The sequence below is a fragment of the Sus scrofa genome, chromosome 13 (genome assembly GCF_000003025.6).
Source record: "Sus scrofa isolate TJ Tabasco breed Duroc chromosome 13, Sscrofa11.1, whole genome shotgun sequence".
NCBI lineage: Eukaryota > Metazoa > Chordata > Mammalia > Artiodactyla > Suidae > Sus > Sus scrofa.
In genome coordinates this window covers 102,617,456-102,638,756 of record NC_010455.5, presented here as the reverse complement: position 1 = coordinate 102,638,756, position 21,301 = coordinate 102,617,456, and the positions used below count along the sequence as shown (strand labels likewise).

Below are 21,301 nucleotides of genomic sequence, written 5' to 3'. Positions count from 1 at the left end.
TTATTTATTTTTTATTTTATTATTAGTTTTTTTTTTTTTGCTTTTTTTTTTTAGGGCCTCACTCATGGCATATGGAGGTTCCCAGGCTAGGGGTCCAATCAGCGCTACAGCTGCCAGCCTACACCACAGCAACATCAGATCCAAGCCATATCTGCAACCTACACCACTGCTCATAGCAATGCCGGATCAACTGAGCAAGGACAGGGATTGAACCCACAACCTCATGGTTCCTAGTTGGATTCGTTTCCGCTGTACCATGATGGGAACTCCAGAAGTCACTTCCTTGGAGAGGCCTTCCTTGATTCCCATATCATGCGCTATCTTCTTATGCTAATGAAGTGTCTTTATAGCATCTATCTACATGGAATTTTGTTATATTACTATGCTTTTCACTGATTTATTTTTCTTTTTGCTTTTGAACTAGCCACTAGAATGTTGGATCCATAAAATCAGAGTGAGTCTGTTGGTTCCTTGTTTTATCCCCAACATTGAGAATAGTTTTTGGCATATGATAGGCATTTAATAACTATTTTTTATTTGTTGAAAGACTATATGTCAGATAGACATCTATTTTCTGATTCTTGCATAGTTGAAATAATCCATTCATTAGGATTTCATGCTGCCTGCTCTGATATTCTACATGAATACTGTCACACTGCTATTTCATAGAACACTCTCCTGCTCTATTTGGAGCAAGCAGCTTTGACAATGTCTATTTGCATTTCTCAATTTCATTAAATTTTCACTTAAATTTTTGCCCACTGTTGGCTTCCTCTATATTTGCTTTTATTCTTATATTTAAAAATTATCAACCTTATATTTTGATTTTAGAAATATCTTTATCTAATGAAGAAATATTGTTTACATTAATGTGTGAATGTATGTGTTTACCTGATGCCACAGATGGCCATGTCTCAATGTTTGAGATGGCATGAGAAATCTAGCAGTTCTTTCCATAGGAAACTGTTTATAGGAAAAAAATATAGCTCAAATTATCTATTAGAGAGATCACATTGTTATTGGCTTAAAAAATCTAATTTTCTTTCTCTAAATCTATTAAAATAAATTCAGGGTAAATTTAACTTTGTAGCAAAATCAAGACTTTAAGAGACTTTTTTTGTTCTTGTTGATGGATATGGACTGTCAAACACTGTTGTAATTTAAAGTGATTTTTATTTTTGGTAATATAAATATAAGCTCATGCTGAGAATATTCAAATGCCTTCCTCTGAACATAATTAACACAAGTTAGATTTAAAATAAAAGTAATAAAACAGAAGTTGTAAAACCAAGTAATCAGAAAACTCTCCAATGCTGTCTGAATTAGCATTTTTCAGTGGTCGAGTCTCTTGCAATACAAACAATTTTATTTTAGCTGTTCATATTTTAAGATTATTATACAAAGGAGAGTTAGTATAATTATGTTTTACTCCTCTGGCTAATAATACATAGACACTTTCTTGGCTGCAGTGGAAGAATTTTTCTGGTAGAATATTGCATTAGCAGAGCTATGACAAAAATCAAGCCAACAAATCAGTTTCATGTCAATTCTGTTTTTCTTTCATGAAATTAGAGAAATAAAATATGAGCTTTAAATTTTCTTTCCAACTTTTCACTCAGAAACCCATTCCCTGGAATACCACATGCCACAGTTGATAAGCAGACGCCATCATTCTCTCAGCAGAAAGCAAATTTAGTCTTCTAATTTTATGGTTCTCATCCCACTTCCTTTATAGCTATGTCCTAACTCCATCTTGCCTTCTAGTGTCCAACAAATAGTTTAATTCAAATAATTCCTTTATCATGAAACTCATTCAAAATATAATACATAATAACTGTTGGGATTAATAATTAATTTATGTATTTTAAAACACTGAGATAGTTTTAACAAACATTGAAAATAGAGGAAAAAAACATATCATCTTTCTGACACCATTCCTATTTTTGATATACAAGCCTGGTATCTAAACTCTAATTGTAATGACATAGCAAATTAACATCTCAAGTCCATCCCTGATTATTAACTTTTGTTCTCTGTGTCTCTGAAAATTCATAGAATGGTTAGAGATGCAAGTGACTTTCAAATCTGATCACTTTCATAAAACTATTTGTTTTACAGATGTAGCAGTGGTGGTATTATATTTAACCATTCATGCATGAACAGAGTATTACAGTTTAAACTGGAATTCAGGCTGATAAATGGCCATTCTTCTAGATAAGAGGACTTGTTACATTCCAGGACAGCTATTCCACCATTGAGCAGCCCTATTCATCAAAAAGATCTATAGTGAACTCAAGTATGTCTTTAGTTTCAACCTATTTGTCCTAGTCTCATCCAGGAGGAACAGGACATTTTCTATTACCACATTTTCACGAAAACCCTTCAAACATACAGAGACCTTTCTTAAGTCTCTTCTCATTCATCTCCTCTCCCAATACACACACGCCAGCCTTCAACTGCTTTTCATAAAAAAAATCATTATCATTTAGGTGCCACCATTTTTTGGTATCTTCCCCAAATCAAAACACCTAAAACTGAATACAATTCTGACTTACAATTAATAAACACTAGTCTTAATCTGAGTCGAGGTACTTGAGATCTAGCTAGTGCTTCTTGAAAAAATGATGCTCAGTCTTTCTCACTTTCAACATTAATGAAAGCTGTTGTGATTTTTCATCCTCTCTTTCTTTTCTTTCCTCCCTCCCTTCTTTTCCTTTCTCTCTTACCTGACTTCCCCTCTTACCCCCACTCTCTAACTGCAGGTTCTGAAATTCTGAATACAGTAAAGAACTATAAAGGGTATAAGATTTTATCCTACTTACAGCTAACTTGTTAGACTACCACAATCAGGAACAAAAGAAATTATGACTCAGAAAACACAGTAGCCCATGTATTATCATGTGTACTAGTTTCCAGAGTCCCAATTCCCACAATATGTTGCACAGGATGAGGAGAGGCTTGCACAGAATGGATTCCAGAACAGAGGATAAACCCTGAGGTGAGGGAATCTGAATTTTCTATAGTAGAAAATATACCTGCCATTCCTTTGCATTCCAAGGGGACATTATTTTTATTAGAGTAGGCAAAAACAAAACCAAACAAAACCTATTCTTTGTTCTGGAGAAACACACATCTGCTTGTTTTCTAAAACTATTCACTATACAAATATCTTGAAAAAATAGTCTAGAATAAAGTCAGTTAGCACCTCTGTTCATAATACACACAGGATTGCAGAACACCCAACAACCTCATTATTATATCTTCGTATTATTATTTCTGTAGGATGTTCTTTTTTATTAAATTTTGAAAAAATTCAGGCAACATTTCTTAAAATATATTTCTTTCATCTCATTTTTTTTTTCTTTCTTGAGAAAGAAATTATATGTGTGTTGGACTGTGCCACTGCCCAGTACAATCCTTCAACTTTTTTTCCCCTCTCTATGCTCTAGCTTAGATGATTTCAATTCACTTGACTTCATATTTACTAATCTTTTCTTGTGGGATGTCCAATGTGCTTATAATCTTATATAGTGAATTTTTTTAATTTCAGGTATTTTATTTTGCAGTTCTAAGATTTCCATCTGATTTCCTTTTAAACTCTTCTAATTTTACATGAAATTCTTTTCTTCATCCATTATTTCCTCCTTTCTTATAGAATCTTAAGCTCATTTTATAATTGTGAGTCTAAATAAATTTTGTGCTTAGTTCTAAGTATAATACCTTAGGCACAACATGCATTTCACCTGGGATATTAATGAAAAGTTCAAGGTATTTGACACATTTCTCTATGTTGTCAAGACAATGCCAAACTGCACTGGAAAGCAGCTGAAATCTCTGCTCCGATCTTTAAGCTTTTCAGCTGTGGTTTTCTCCCTCTGTTCTTTGGAATCTTGTCTGCAGTTCTGAGGTCAATCAAAAATCTGAGGGAATTGATATACATATTTTTACTTATCTATTTACAGCTCTCTCATATCCTGCCTTTTCCTTTCCTGGAGTAGCAGCTCCTCCTTGGTATCTTTTAAGAAAAGGGCCTTCAGCATTTCCTTTAAACTTTAGCTAGACTGATTTATTAGTTGTAGGGAGGAGCTTAGAAAAAAAATTACCAAATGTTTTCAATCCTCTATAATGGACATACAATTATTTTCTTTCTCATAAAAAAAAAGATGCAATCAACATATTATTACTGTTGTACTCACTAAAGGTAGGTCAATTTCACTGAGCCCTTTCCTGGAAAAAAACAAAGGCTTCATGTGTTCACTGAAAATAAATAAGTGGATAATTTCTTGCTTAAAGTTATTTTTCATAATGATTTTTCTCTTTTTTTGATGTAAATATATAGATCAGGGAGAACCTAATAATCTGCAATGTCTTAAGAATTGATTCAGAGAAAAAATAAATAATTTTTTTAAAAAAATAACAATAGACAATGATATAAAGTTATTAACATCAAGGCTAAGAGAGAATGATATCTGTAGTTTTGATTACTTGATCTGTTCTCTGATTTTCAAATGCTATAATCATTACACTTCCAAAGATTGCACACCTTATACTTTTTTCCAATCATTTAAAATAGTATCTATATTTCTAGAAGTTTTAAAACTGAAATTTTTCAAATAAATTGCATTATTTTCCTGCTTAGAAAAATTAAGAACTATTATGTATCAAATTACTAAATAATATCTATTTTAAAGTAATTATTTGTAGGAATGAACTAGTGTATTTTTAAAAGATGGTGTAGTCAAATTCAAGGACAGGAGCTGAAATTCAATGAAATCTCTTTGTTTCATAAACAATGTACTTTTGTTTTATTATTTTATTTTGTTTTCTTTTTAAATTTTATACCAAATATGATTCAAAAATGCTAATAAAGACAGTTCCCACTGTGACTCAGCATTAACAAATCCAACTAGTATCCATGAGGATGCAGGTTTGATCCCTGTCTTTGCTCAGTGGGTTAAATGTCCAGCAATGCCATGAGCTGTGGTAACAGTTTGTTGTGACTGTGGCTTAGGCTCACAGCTCCAATTCGAACCCTAGCCTGAAGACTTCCATATGCTGCTTGTGCAGCCCTAAAAAAAGCTATTAAATATTATAAAGTGATGTTTTGGATATTTAAAAATTGTAATGTTTCATAAAATATCAGAGAGTATAAACCATAAAACACTTGCAGAGTAAGTTTTTACAGGTAATATGTAGCATGTTTGTATTTGGAGGTATTCTTCCTTAAGCAGTTGTAAGGATAATTTTTAATTCATTTATCTGCAGATCTTCAACTTCTTCCATTTGAGAATTTGTTAATTTAGCACTGATTATTTATGTATTAGCTCACATTGCACAATGACTACTGAATACTGATGATACTTAAACATTTATGTGATACTTATAATGTGAAGAGTTCTGTTCTAAGAACTTTTCACGTATCAATCTATTGAATCCCTCAAATGATGCTATAAAGTGGACCATTTTTATTTTTCACTATTTTATTACACATAAACCACATCTAGAAGTGAAATTAAACACTCAGAAAACCTGGCTTCATTAAATGTGGTCCTATTTTGCTATCTTACCTCTCTATAAAAATAAACCATAAAAAATTAAAAGCAAAAATATTAAATTGATTTAAGCGTAAAATAAAAAAAACACAAAAGTTACAGCTATTATCCTAAGTAGATTATAATGCAATAGTTCTCAATGAACTTCCTGATATACAAAAATCATTCCATATCTGAAAATACCTTCTCCAGGAATGCTTTCCTATTACTATGCTTTCTTTCAGACCATCCCTTCTGACATTTCCTTCAGCACTGTATTCTATAATTTTATAATTCTAAAACTTGATCCACAGTATTCTAATTTTTCTAATAAAAAAATATGTATCCTTTCAGATCTTCAGGAGAAGAGACCCTACAATCCTAAGTATTACATCACTACTACTTATGATTACATTTATATTGTTACTGAACCAAGCTTGAGTCTCTTTGCCAGATGCACAGCAAAAGTGATCTGCTGACATTGGGTTGTGGTAAAGGAAAGTACAGTGTTTAGTAACATGGCCAAGCAAGGCCAAGCTCATGTTCAAAAGCTGAACTCCCTGACAGCTTTCAGGGAAGGATTATTAAAGTCAGTGTGAGAAAAGGGGTTGCATTATGTGTAATCAGCCTGTGTCCAATCCTCTAATTGGGTTTTGGTGAGGTTACAGGGTGTTGTTTTGGGAATCTCAAATCATTAACCTTTTGGTTCCAACTGGTCTGGGATCTATGGCTGGTGGTAAGCATGCAATTAACTTATTCCACCTGATGAGGGTTTTGGTATCTGCAAAACAACTTGAGGATATGGCTCAAGACAATGTCTCTAGTCCTGGAAAAGGAACTAAAATTCCTTGACTGTGTTTTATGGCTAAACTAATTATTTATTGTGTCTTGCTTGACTCTTTCCCTTTGTTTATGCATTTTTCCCATTTTCTGATTGAGTGTGTTCTTGGGAAATCAGGGAAGATCTAGGAAGCTTTTAAACAAAAAAGAGGCACCAGGGGGTGGGGTGTGTGTGTGTTGGGGGAGGTTGTCCCTGCGGAGCCACCACATGGTCCTGCTTGGTTTCAATATACCGTGAAAACTTTCCTCATTTCTTTATCAAAATGGTATCTGTATTTCTTAAGGTAAGTTATGCGATTTTTGCCTCTTTTATTACTCATGCCCCGCTTAGGTGCAGTCATTAGTTTCTCTGTGTGAGTTTATTCACTTCTATATCTCTATCCTCCCATATCCACCAACCCCCAAAAATGGTTTATTTAAATGAATGTAATTTATTCAAGGACAAACTGCTTGAAATGCAGAACATTAAATTCTCACAAAGAATATGCCTATATTACTGAAACAACTGGGCAATATTTTAGTGCCAATTTGGAAGAAAACAATTTACAGAACTGTATTAATTATTAAAAATTAGAAATGATAGGATTGAGGAATGTCATTCAGTACACTTATAGCCCACCTCATCCTTTTGTCTGAAACATCCTCTGAATTAAGATCCAATATAAAAGGGAATACTAGAAATGGTCTGGAAATTCCATTTTCTCAACAAAGGACAAAACCTTCCTAGCAATAAAATTACCACCATTATGGTATTTATTATTATAATTCTTCCTACATACTATTTAAATCTATGACTTGTAACACTTCAAGTTGTATAAAATATAAAAGACATTTTAGAAGGACATTTATCACCAGCTTAGATTAATTTGAAAAGTATATTGCTATTATATTTTGGGGTTAATTGTTATTTTCTTTCATGCATTTCAGTAAAAACAAAAGATAGTTTAAAACATTAACGATAAAATCTTTAAGAAAATGTGTTTCTAAATTTTGTGTGTGCACTTTAGAAATAAACATGGAAAGAATCTTGACAAATCCTAGAGAGTCCACACAGATTTAAAAAATAAAACAATAGAGGGCTTAGTAAAAGAGACAAGCTGAAAATTCGACATTTAAGATTTCTCACTACACAGAAAACTCAATTAAAACTCTGTTTCGCACCTTTTCAAAATGATTTTCATTTACTTTAAATCAATAAAAACTACATGTAACCCCAGCTTAGATCTGGTTCTCCAATGCTGAAAATTTTCCCCACAGAGCACCATACTTACATACTCCTCTTTCCTCCTCACAAAGTCGCACAGAGGATCAATAGCAGTTGTTGGCTGCTGTGGCCCAGAAATTTTGTATCTACCCATCCTATAGATCTGTAATAAAACTTTCAAACTACAGAAGTAGAAAGATGACACGAGTGATGATCAGCAATCTCAAAATATTTGGGAAGTATATAAAATTACTACAAAATGTCTTATTTGCAGCTTTTGGGGGGACTGAATTTGTAGCTTAGCACTATGAAAATATTTCCATTTGATCATCAGCTGAGATAAAGCACAGATAATTTGTTCAGACTCCAAAGATGATAATTAAGGTTATTACAGTGATAACCTCAAGCATATTTGTAGACTTCCTAGGTAGTAATAATAACCAGTTCATCTTTTAATTAAAATGGTAGTCATTTTGTTTTCTAAAAATAAAACTGGATCTCATTGTTAGTTCAATGTTATATTTACTACAGCAAACATTTCATTTTCATTTGACACTAAAACACTTTTTGTCTTATGTAACCTAGGTTATCAAACTAAATATAAAATGTTATCATAATGTCTTCAGTAATCAGTAAAGCATAGCATTGCATTTTTAAGGAGGAGACAGCTGGCTTTTTTAATAAAACCATTGTTATTGCAATTTTAGAAGTTCTTCATAAACAGAAAAGTACAGATATTACTCTCTTGAAATTTTTTAATAAGTAAACAGATCGATAAAAATTGTAATTGAATCAAAGCAACCTCTAAGAGAATAATTTTGTGTTTATAATTATAGCATTTTTTATTATTTTCATTATAAATTGCAAATTATATTTCTAAATATTGACGAGTGACTAAGACCAATAGATGCTTAAGGAACTTTATATAACAGAGGGAAAGACTGCTGGACTATGATTAATAAAACAAGCATTTGCTTAGGTTATGGGGTATTCTTTGAACTACAGAATAGAGTTAAGAAATTTAAGATTCTTTTGTTAAACTTTTTGATTCCTCAACAGAATTTCTTGAAGATTAGAGCAGTTTCATATTGTTTTTAATGATTTTTTCATTCTCTTTCAAACCAAATATGTGACTGCAATCATGCCTCATTTCTCTTTTAGCAACCGATGTGATGAAGTTTCAAATACTTTATTTCAGAAAACTAATCACCACTAAATTTATTCTTATTACCATTTTCATTTTAAAACCAATTTTTTTTTTAGTTTCATTTTTACTTTCGATACATTAGGTAAAAATAGTAGATTGAATGATAGAGAAATGGCAATTTAGGGCAAATGATACATATTTTTTATTTAAAATTCTATTATTCCTAGAGTCATTGAAATAGGGAGTTAGTGAAATTAGTTTTATGACTTGGAATATTAAATTAAGTTTCTGTTTAACTACAAATAAAGGATTTGCAGTTAATGATGTTATAATGCAGTAGTTTATATTTGCATTTGGAATACAATGATGTTTCAGATAATTTACATTGTAATTAATCATTAATGCAAACAAAATATCAGGCTATATGCCTGATACCAGTGGAATCTTAATAAAAGGGATGCTGCTTCTCCCACCACTCCTTCCATATGGGCAAAAGCAATAGGTCCCAAGATGGGAGAGCTTAAGGAGAAAGAGCCCTGATGTATATGTATATATGTGTGTGTGTGCATGCATGTGTGTGTTTATGTATGTGCATATGTATACATGCACACATACATATAAACATACAACATACATATGGTGACAGGTACTGTAATACTGAGCACAATTATACTGGTCCACATATATAATAAGATAATAATTTATTCCTATAAATATCTGCTAGACTAGTTTGGGGAGTGCATATGAGTGAGAAGTTATCTTGCCATTTACAAGAAAAATAAAAAAGAAGTCAAAGTGGCTGGAACAGAATGATTAAGGATGGGGATAGGGAACAGTGTAGAGTAGCTGGGAAAGGCTGGATGATGTAGAACTAAGTGTACCATGTTGCAAGGGAGATGAGTTTGTTTCTGAAAACAGACATGGCCCTGTGGGGCTCCTTGGTGCAAGAGCCTTTCTGTGTCCCCCGTTTCTTGTTCTTAGGAAATGGGCCTCTTTCAGCCACCATGACCTTCCCTGAGTTCCTAGGAACAAGTTCAGACAGTTGCTAATCAGGGAAGGGAAGAACAGTCAAGAAACAATAGTACAGCCTTGGGGCAGGATCCTGGTTCCCTCTCAAGGAATACACATAATAACATAGGTACTTATACACCTAAAAGAAAAGTTATATTCCTTATGCTTCTTTTAAAAATGAATACTTTAAAACTGAACCACTTAAAGTCCTTCCCTGTCTTTCTCCCAGGCTTAACTGCACACTAAACACAATCACCCATACATAAATTTTATATATATATATATATACACACACACACATATATATGTAAATATGAACTAAAGATTAGGCACCCTGAGCACAATTCCCTGTAGGTTAAAGATTATTAGCACATGATGTTTTTCAGGAACCTTCCTAGTTTGTTCTAATCTCAGATCAATATGCCCTTTTCACAAATACTATTATTCTAGGCAATAACCCAGAAGACCCCACCACCATGATCATGTTGAGATCTCCTTACTCCAGCTTTTATTGTAGGAGAAAATGTCCCTATAAAAAGGTAGAAAGGAGAAACCCTAGTCCTGATGACTAAGAAAAGCCCAGCCAATTGCCCCTAACCACCTCTCCCCCATGCATCTGCTCCTGTAAGCTTGCTTCTGCATCTACTACCTTGCATGATATCATGCTGGTCCGCCAAACACGGACCAGGAAGAGGTAGCCCATAAAAGCCTTGTGAAACCCTTCTTCAGGGCTCAGACTCTGGAGAGAGATCTGCTCTGAGCCTGCTGGTGTAATAAACCTGAGTTCAACTCTCCAAGTGCTTGCTTGGTTTCTTGCTAGGTAAAAGAGCTGATACCCTGCAGCCACAGAGCTGCTGGAGCTGGTACACTACAGCCACAGGGCTGTCACTAGAGCTGATAGGCTGCGGCACAGGGCTGCTGGGCAGCTGCCGTAACATGATGACTAAGATTCCCCCAAAAGATAGAAGAATTCATGTTTGTCCCAGTCCTGATTCCTATCTAAAAAACCTATTTTTCTCCTTTTTACTATAAAACTCCTTGCAATTCTTTCTAATGGGGGGCACAATCTTTAAGTCATTAGCCTGCTGTGACCCTCCTTGCCTGCCACATCAATAAAGCTATTTTTTTCTCCTTTACCCAATACTCTGTCTCTGCATTTCAATTCAGCCCTGGCACACAGGGGCCAGATTCTGGCAACACTTCCATTGAAACAAAAAAATAAAACATAAACAAAAAGAAAACTTTTGTTGTTTGAGAGAGATTTAATTAGGAAAGTGGTAAGACAAAAAACTGTCTTACAAAAAGTTCACTATTCCTCCTGGGGAGTAGGGGAAGCAAAAGTGAAAGCAGATTGATAATCAGGAAGCTATTGGTATAAGTCCAGGATGAGACCATGGTGTCTTTAGTGGATGGTGACACTTAAGTTTCAGAAATGTAGGTGGTGGTTAAAGTTCACTGGATGCAGGAGATAGAAATCTCCAGAATGTGAAACACCAATAATTACATTCCTGATAACAAGTGTTTTTATTTCCAGCTAAGATTCTTATTTTTATTCTTAATTCATGTTATACTCAGAGATGGGACTAAAAGATCATAATTCTACTCTATTAAAATGTTGTCCTATGAATGAACTCTACAACTTGCAGCATATTAAATACAGTAAAAAATAATATCATTGTATACCCTATAATCTTTTTGTTAGGTAGGATAGGATAGGATAAGGACTTGGATCCAGGTGATTCAAAACAGGTCATTTATTAATTACCTATCAAAAGCAGAAGGCCTGCGATCAAACAATAAAGACACAAGCAGATACAAGAGGAATGCTCTTCTGAGCATCTCCCTATAATCTTTTTCCCATGCAAATAAGGCACCCTCATGTGAAACCAATTAGAGGATTCAAATACACCCCCATACAGAGATCAAAACAACACTCAGTCCTTACACAGGTGCAGGGGGGTTGGGACAGGAAATTAGTGGGCCTGGGGCAAAAGAACAGGAGTGCCAAACAGATCCACAATAAAGGAATTTAAGGAAAGACCCAGTTGCAGCTGGGGCCAGTCCCTACCCAGGGAGGCCCACTCTCTCTGAGGGCACAAATAAAACTTGCTGTACAGTTACCTGACTCTTAATTACGACCCCAGATGCAACTGGTAGGAGCATCTGACAGACGACAAAGTCTCATTAAAAACGCCCAGTTCAGAGATGTTTTACTGTGGTGTTGGTTCAAGGGGAAATTCCCTTCCATCCAGAGCCACTCCCATCCTGAGCTGATTGCTCCTGCCAGGAGAGACCGCCTGCCTCCATCCCTGCTCAGCAAGACCACTGGGTCTATCCCAGTGCTGCTGCTGCACCTTTCAGCTAGAAGAACCTCACCAGACCACGTGCCTCCACCCTTGTGCAATGAAGCCCACTGGCTCAATCACAGCACCACATAGGCACTTCTTGGCCTGAACCTCCAAATCTTTGGATGTAGGCAAGGACAGAGGGAAACAGCACAGGGCAGAGGAAACTGACATTTTGATGTACAAAGTTCTCAAATTTTCAGTTCTCAGAGCCTTTTTCATAGTAGCCTTAAAAATATTTATGACCCCAGATTTATCTTTTTTTACGTGTTATCTCTACTTATATTTGCCCAGTTAGAAATTAAAATGGGGGATTAAATAATATTAAGTACTTCATATTAAAATAAAAATAAACATGTCACAAAAACATGTTTAAATGAACATTAAATACTCTAAAACCAAAATAATTAGAGAAGAGATATATTGTTTTACATTTTGCAAATGTCTTATACACTAGCCCACTACAAGATAACTGATTCTCATTTTTTTTTTACGATGTTCAGTCAGTTGTGGCATGTTGTTTTGGTAGAAGAACATGGAGAAAATCCAGCCTCACACAGAAATATGCAGATATAATGTTTGACGCTGCACCTAATTTTAAGGCGGTAGTTTTGTCACACGGAATCCTCAGGGAATTAAAATAGAATTTAGGTAATAAAATAAAGTCTAACCTTTTCTTTTTTCTTCTCCTTTGTGCTTAGCCTAGTCTCACTTGCTCAAAAGATGTCACCAACAGAAGTCTTGCCTCAGCACTTCAGACCAGAATTTCTGAGAAAAGTCTGCTCCAGAAGCCTCAGCTCACACAAGCCTGTAGAAAGACGGCAACTGAAGATGGCGGCAGTGACCTCGTATGCTCCACCCAGCGCGGCAATCTGAGAGCTTGGAACAACCTGTATAACCCCGCCCCCATCCCTCCCCACCCCACCCCGGAAAACTCTATAAAGCAGCACTGCCCAAAGCCTCCCAGGAGCATGTGTATCTAAAATAAGAGCTTGCGTTTCTTGGATCAAAGAAGGAAGCCTTTTTGTACTTCTGAACCAAGCTGGATTTCCTATTGCTAGTCAAGAGGACCCTTGTTGTGGCTGGGACATGAAAGGGTAGGTAACAGTATTTTTTGTTTTATTAGTTTCATATGGAATCTGAAACTATATCAATTAACTTTTTGTACTTGTGTATATTACAATTCATTGCTCTATCTTGCCCTTTGACTGAATCAGGATACATTTGTGATGTTACATGTTATATTGCAGTCAATAAGTAAATATTGGTTCACTGAGTTATGCAGCTATACCAAATACTGACATATCCACTTTATTTAAATATCAAACAACACTTGTGCTAATATTACCACCAGGTTTACCAACAGAAACTTTACTGGCAAGATGTAAAGATTCTAGTGGTAGATTAAGTTTTCTAAATTAATTTTTTTGGGGTGGGGGCACACCCACAGCATATGAGCATATGGAAGTTCCCAGGCTAGGGATCTAATCAGAGCTATAGCTGCAGCCCACTCTGCACCCAGAGCAAGGCCAGATCCAAGCCCCATCTGCGATCTACACCACAGCTCATGGCAATGCCAGATCCTTAACCCACTGAGCGAGGTCAGGGATGGAACCTGCTTCCTCGTGGATACTAGTCAAATTTGTTACTGCTGAACCTCATCAGGAAATCCACGTTTTCTAAATTCTAATATTTGGTGGAAAGCTCAGGTGTTTTCATTTACAATAATTAGTATCATTTGTTTTCCTGGAAGAAAAAAATTTCTTTAGTTTTTAAGATTATGTCAGTAAAATATGCAAGTCTGAATAAGCATAGTTTATTTTCTAGATATTCTTTCTGGTGAAAATAATTTCCATTAAAAACAAACTGGACCTCCCAGTGGATGTCCCACCCCCAACCCCTTGTGGTCAGGGCCCACCCAGTGCTGGGCCCACCTAGTGTGGGCAGAGTGGGAATGCCTGTTTGCTTCACCACAGTCTAGCGCCAAGGGGCCTAGACTCTGGTGTAGAGCAAAAGACCAGGCAGCAGCCAGAACCACAGCAGCTGGTCCTTCATGAGGAAACATTTGAGGATGGGTCTTTCGTCTCTGTGCTGTTTGTAATTTGAGTGGTGAAGAGATGGCTGACAGTGTCAAAACCTTTCTGCAAGATCTTGCCAGAAGAATCAAAGATTCCATCTGTAGAAGTAGTATTATCTCAAAACTAGGTGCTTGAATTCATCAAAGGAGAGAGGAACAGTGTCTAAGAGGGCCAGGAGTAAGATGGCTCAGGGGAGAGGAAGCAAATTTGAGTCACCTATTGTGAGTGCATTTTCTAGTACTGCGCATGGAATGGCAGAGTATTCTGGTTAAGTCTCCTCCTGCTTTATGAAGTTTTTCTTTCCTGTGCTTTCAGTAATGGCCCAAATCAGTGGTGGTCCATCTCTACATGGAGATGTTTGGTCCTGGCTGGAATTCTTCTTCATGTCAGTTTTCAGTGAAGACATCCCCCCTTTGTTTGTGCTTAGCAAAGTTGGGAATGCAGTTTGGTTAAGGATATAGATGATCTGGCATTTGAGGTATCAGGAAGGAAGCTTCACTCATGTCAGAATACTTGCTAACATGCTCTTCAACCTTTTGCTGTAGGGTCTTTTTATCCAAGGGATTTTTGTGAGTCTCTTTCTCATCCATCTTGTTGGTCAACTGGTTAGTCTCCTGTATTTGTCTCTTCTCTACTCACTGTACTGCTTCAAATATTTCAGTTCAATAAAATTTGAACTACGTCATTGGTTATCAAACAAAGGAATTGCCCTTACTAATTTGCATTTGATTTGCCCTTGGCTTTCCTTACAGCAATGCAGTCCTCCTATGTTATCAGTGCTGCCTTTTCTCTGTCCTGCTTCCTTTGTTTATTATTAGCACTAATGAAGCAAAGAGCCCTAGCAAAGCCTACTTTTTCCATCTGCACTTCTCCTTGCTGGTTTTATTAAGCAACAGAATCTTCCACAAAATGTTGTACCTGCAACCTGCCCCGAGTAGCTCAACCTCTGGAGAGAAGTTCACCTCATCAAATCAGTCTCCTGCCAAATTGAAGGCTGTTGCAGGTCATTGTGTTTCTTGCCATCCAGAGGGGATAGGATGGCATTGGAAGGGTGCTGTGGCAGCTATTTACCTTGTTCAACTCACCCACCCTGGGAGAGAGGACCCACCACACCAAGGATCCTCTGTATTCCCCTTCTTTTCTGAGGAATTGAGATTTTTGTCTCTGGGGCACATAAGGCAGAATCTTCCTGACACTAGTTTGTGGATTTTTAACTCTGGTAAATCTGAAAGGATCACAGGTTTTTCCGTAACTCTTTTCTAGCATTTGTTACCCTCTATGCCTGGACTGATTTTAATATTTTTTCTTCCTGTCCTATTTACCCTCTCACTTCCCCTTCATGCCTTCCACCCCTCTGGATGAATGCATTTTTTAAAAAATTCTAGCTATTGTATTTTGTGGACCTTTTTTTTTTTTTGTTTGTTTTTTCCTTTTTTTTTTTTTTTTTTTTTTTTTTTTGCTTTTTAGGGCCGCACCTGCAGCACATGGAAGTTCCCAGGCCAGGGGGCAAATCAGAGCCACAGCTGCCAGCCTATGTCAGAGCCACGGCAACATAGGATCTGAGCCACACCTATGACCAACACCACAGCCCACAGCAAAGCCGGATCCCCAACCCACCAAGCAAGGCCAGAGATTGAACCCACAACCCCATAGTTCCTAGTCATATTCATTTTCACTGCACCATGACGGGAACTCTGGGACCTGTTATTTTTGTTGTTTTTCTGTGATGCATTATGGGTGTTGAAGGTAAAAGTTGCTCCTGGCCATCCTCTTTATAGCCATGTCCACCTTGTTTCTCGTAACTCATGTTAGATTTTGTTCTTTCTTACTCTACTACAAAAAACAAGCCTGAAGAAATGGGACAAGAGGAAAGATCTCACAGCCAGGTTTGCTGGCTTTTGAGGAGTCATTCTCTTTCTTCTCTTTGAAGGGGAAAAGGCTCTCTCTCACTGGTACATTTAAAGTTCCCCAACTATAAAGAGACACCAATTTTGGACAAGTGCCACTGCAACACAGAATGCTGAGAACCTGAACTTTTAAACTCTGGAGTTTTATTGTTGGCCACTGCTGGATCCATCTGCTATTTCAAAGGATTATAGGGTGCTGCAAATAGGAACTGAAGAGGTAAACTTATTTAACCTATTAAACCTGTTGGGGAAAAAACTAATTTAGCTTGCAACTGAAATGTAACCACTTGCCCCCTTCACATAGATGCTTTTGCAAACAAACACCATCACACTCAACTAGCAGAAATGCTTTATGAATAATTTCCCATTTCCTCACACATAATATTGAAAAACCTGTACTCTGGGGTCAAAATTTAATCAAATCAACAATTTGTACTGCTTCATCAAGGGCATTAGTGAAAGCTGAATGTCTTAATTTCAAGATGGTAAAAATATAATGAATACTAGTATACTTTAGTTCTACTTCTTTAATTAATGTCAAAGTGCCATAATTTTAATCCAAAATTGCTTTAGCAACATTGGTGCAAATTTCAGCTCAGCAAAATTCATTATTATTATTATGAAAAATATTTTAATGTGATGACTTCCTGAAATTGTTATAGGGAAAACCAGAAGTTCATAAAAGGCACTATGATAGCATAATTAAATTACATTACACATTTTTATGTAAACAATTTTGTGACTGTCTTTAGAATTTGTTATTTTGTCTGTATTAAGGAATTGAAGAGGCCCATATTGCTTTAAACCTCTGATAACCCTCATCAGATGGACAGAAAACAAGCAAATCTAAGTACATACTGCCAGGGCTTGATTGAATTAAATGTGCAGACATTTAAGTCTAGTCAAATTTTTAACCTTTAGTTATTACTTTGAGACCACAAATCATTCAGTCAGCCATCCAACTATACTTTAACACCCTAATAGAAGGGGAAATATCAAAATACATAGATGACTATTAAGAATTTTTTTCAAAACTCTAGAAATTATTTCTCACTTTGCTATTGTTTTCTGGCTACAAAATCACAATCTATTATACATGTCCATGATTGAGATGACAAATTTAACAATGTATGTTAGGGATTAAGTTGTGTTCCCCTCCCAGATTTCTATTTTGATGTCCTAAACCTGTAGTAACTCAGAATGTGACTGTATTTATAGAGTCTTAAAAAGGGGAAATTAATATGAGTTCTTTAGGGTGGTATCCAATATGACTGGTATCCTTATATGAAGACACAAATACTCAGAGGGAAGGATCATATGAGCACCCAAGAAGAAGACCTTAGAATAAGATAGACATCTGCAGTGAAGGAGAGTGGCCTAAGAAGAAAGCAACCCTAGTGATCCAGGACTTCTAACCTTCATGACTGGGGTGGGGGTGGGGAATCTGTGGTTTAATCTATCCAATCTTTGAATACTTTGTTATGGCAGCCTTTGCAGCCTAATAAAATGCATTTGAAAAGTAACCATTCCCAAGCCAATTTAGGAAATTTATTGCTTTTTTTTTTTTTTTTTTTTTTTTTTTTTTTGTCTTTTTTTTTGCTATTTCTTGGGCCGCTCCAGTGGCATATGGAGGTTCCCAGGCTAGGGGTCTCATCGGAGCTGCAGCCCCGGCCTACGCCAGAGCCACAGCAACACGGGATCCGAGCCGCGTCTGCAACCTACACCACAGCTCACGGCAACGCCGGATCGTTAACCCACTGAGCAAGGGCAGGGATCGAACCGGCAACCTCATGGTTCCTAGTCGGATTTGTTAACCACTGCGCCACGACGGGAACTCCCGGGAAATTTATTGTTAATTGATAAAATTATGCATTGAAATATTTAATTTTCATTGGCTCAGGTATAAACACATCCACAATCAATGTACATGCTCACAAAACTCTAACATAAATCCTTTTAGGTTGTATTTTTTTTAAAGAGAAGTGCAAACACAGGCACCAATTTTGGTTCCATTATTTTAAAAATTTCAAAATGTAACCTATAGTAGCTTTTGGGCTTTTTTCAATGTCCTATAAGGTCATTTATCTGAAATGCTATTTGGCTTCAAGCAGTTCTCTTTTAATATCTCAAATAAAATTATTGCAATGAATAGTATCCACTCTAGGTGCGAGTGAATGTGAACATTGAGAATATGATAAAGATAAATAATATTAGTTCTCTACTATCAATTGTTTGAATTAGGAAGACAGACATATATGTATTATCAATATAATACAAGGACAAATTAGTCAATGTTAATTTATTTAGACTGCTATTCTATAGGGGTTCAGAGGATGGAGGAATCAAAATCTGTTCTAATTTAGAGTCGCATTTTGTGAAAGGAGTCTATGTCTTCATATTCTTATTTTATTTTATTGAAAACATTAATCATATTTCCATTAAAAACATTTTTAGTTTCTACATATGGATTATCCATAGGTCTGTTTCTAATGTGTGTTTGTATCCTGTGTATATAAATGTTTATTGATCATTGTTGTTTACTTATGATAGCTCTGCCAGTTTACATGCTTGATTACTTATTATTAAATGCTCTACATTTTTACTGAAAAAAATGCATAGGCTCTGGATAATGTTATTTTCTTCTAAGAGTTCACTATTTCCATTTTCTATGCTTGGCCTGATCATCTTAATCCGAAGTGAACAGGTAGAGGGAAAATGTACTCCTGGGCTCCTTCCTGGGCAGATCCTAAATCAATTCTTTTCTCCCCAGATCTGTGAAACTGCCAAAAATTGCAGTCTGCTTTCAAAGGCTTTCTGCTTCGCTCATTGCTTTACTGCAGTATAGAGTTTCAGCATTTGGAAGATGGCCCTAGAGGAACAAGTATCACAGTTTCAGGTTTTATTCTCTCCCCATCCTTTTCATAGGAAACTGGCAAGTTTCTAATTTTTGTCTCTGCAAACTCATGAGATGGCCAAAGCTCCACTGATTCCTCCTTTTTTTTTTTTTTTGTTTTTTAACTAAGAGTTCCTGCCTCAATACTTTTTCATTTTTTTTAATTAAAGTTTTATTGAAGTATAATTGATTTACATTGTTGTAATAATTTCTGCTGTAAAACAAAGTGATTCAATTATACAAATACACACATCCATTCTTTTCCAGATGCTTTTCCCATATAGATTATCACAGAACATTGGGTAGAGTTCCCTGTGCTCTATAGAAGATCACCATTGGCCAGTCACTCCACATACCAAGTCTTTGTGTCCTGGAGCAGAAAAGGCCCTGCTTGAAAAATTTTGTGTAAAATATTGTTTTGCCTCTCTCTGTAGTTTTCCTTTAAGATTCTTTTTACCCATTTGATATGTAGGATGCCTTCAATTTCTGTCAATGGAATTTTGTCTTAGGAAAAAAGTGATTTCTAATGAAATTTGTATAGCTATAAACCTAAGGTATGATATAATCCTACCCCGAAATTGGATAGTTGCCACTGTGGCCCTGACAATGTACCTAGGTGCACAATGCGGCAGACCACAGATTTGAAAAAAAAAGTTTTTTTATGTGGTTGACTATCTATCATCAATGCAGGTCAAGTAAAAGGTAGAAGTGAGAAGGGATGCAGTGGCATTATTGGTAAGCCTGATCCAAGTACTGCTGCAGGCACAGGGTGGAGGAGAATCAGAAAAATTCATCATCTACCGCTCATTACCAACCATTGTAGGTAACTGATTATAATTAAACATAGAAATCTGGGGATCATGATTTCTCAATAAGAGTCTGTGAAATTTGGTTCCATGGATATAAAACATGAAAACTAATTTTACTATATTTCTACTATTCTTTCCAAACAGTTTGGCTCATGTAGAAATAATTATTATAAATAGACCATAGAATATCTGAAAGGAAATGTTTTTAAAATACCTGAGTGAAGAATTTATAAAAAGGAATGACAGCAAAATTTTTCAGCTTAAGGACAGCTACTTAACCTTCTATTGTAATGCAAAAGAAAACACAATGTGTAAACAGATGGGTGTGACTGTGTTCCAATAAAAATTACTTATAAAAAACAGATGGCAAACCATATTTGGCCATAGGTAACAGTTTTCTTACCCCAGATGACAGTCTGGGGTAAGAAAAGAGTCTAACTCTGTCACTGTTTTGATTAGGAAAAGAAGCTTTAGATTGATGATGTCCAATAAATGTCAAATAGCTGAAATTTGTACAGCTATAAATCCACATTTTCAAAATGTGAATCCACATTTTCAAAATTCTATATCAATATATTAACCTCATAACTCATCATATATAAATTCTATGTAACATCCATATTTTGTGTGAATAATTGTAAATATTATTGGTTAAAATAATACTCCTAATAAATGATTATTGAGTATTTTCTATATAACAGGAAATTTACTATGTGCTTTGTTATAATTTTTTCATTGAATCCCCATTAATCATCTTTAAGTAGATGACATATAGTTACTCTTATTATTTAGATTACATTCGAGAAAATAATACACAAACAGGCTCCAGAGCAATGTCCACAGCTTGGGGAACAGAGTGCCAGATGGCTTCCCAGGCAAATTCTACTAAACATACAGAGAAGAGCTTATACCCATCCTCTTAAACTTTTCCAAAAGGTTAAAGAAGGAACACTACCAAAGACATTCTCTGAAGCCACCATCATCCTAATACCAAAATCAGACAAAGATACTACCGAAAAAGAAAATTATAGGCCAATATCTTTGATGAATATAGACACAAAAATTCTCAACAAAATTTTAGCCAACCAAATCCAACAACACATAAACAATATACCTCATACCAAGTGGGATTCCTCCCAAGTATTGTTTAACATACATGAATCAATCAATGCCATATAGCACATTCACAAAAGAAAAATCAAAAACCATATGAATATCTCAATAGATGAAGAAAAGGCATTTGACAATTCTAGCATACATTCATGCTTAAAAAAATCTTACCAAAGTGGGTAAAGAGGGGGAGCATATTTTAACACAATCGAAGCCATTTATGACAAATCCACAACCAATACTCAACAGAGAAAATCCGAATGCCTTCCCACTAAAATCTTAAACAAGACAAGGATGCTTACTCTCACAACTTTTATTCAACATAGTATTGGAAGTTCTAGATACAGCAATCAGACAAAAGAAATAGAGGGATCCAAGTTGGAAGAGAAAAGGTAAAATTGTCACTGTATGCAGATAATATGAGAC

The 21,301-nt window shown here is 35.6% G+C and overlaps 1 long non-coding RNA gene and 1 pseudogene across 1 annotated transcript in view; one reads left to right on the top strand and one right to left on the bottom strand.

Annotated features, from left to right (window-relative positions):
* Positions 1-13,170, bottom strand: part of LOC110256329 — a 91,102-nt gene extending 77,932 nt beyond the window's left edge. The window contains exon 1 of the long non-coding RNA XR_002337744.1: positions 12,750-13,170. This is a non-coding gene — a long non-coding RNA (uncharacterized LOC110256329). The remainder of the gene's footprint in view (positions 1-12,749) is intronic.
* LOC102165566 lies at positions 14,196-15,045 on the top strand (annotated as a pseudogene).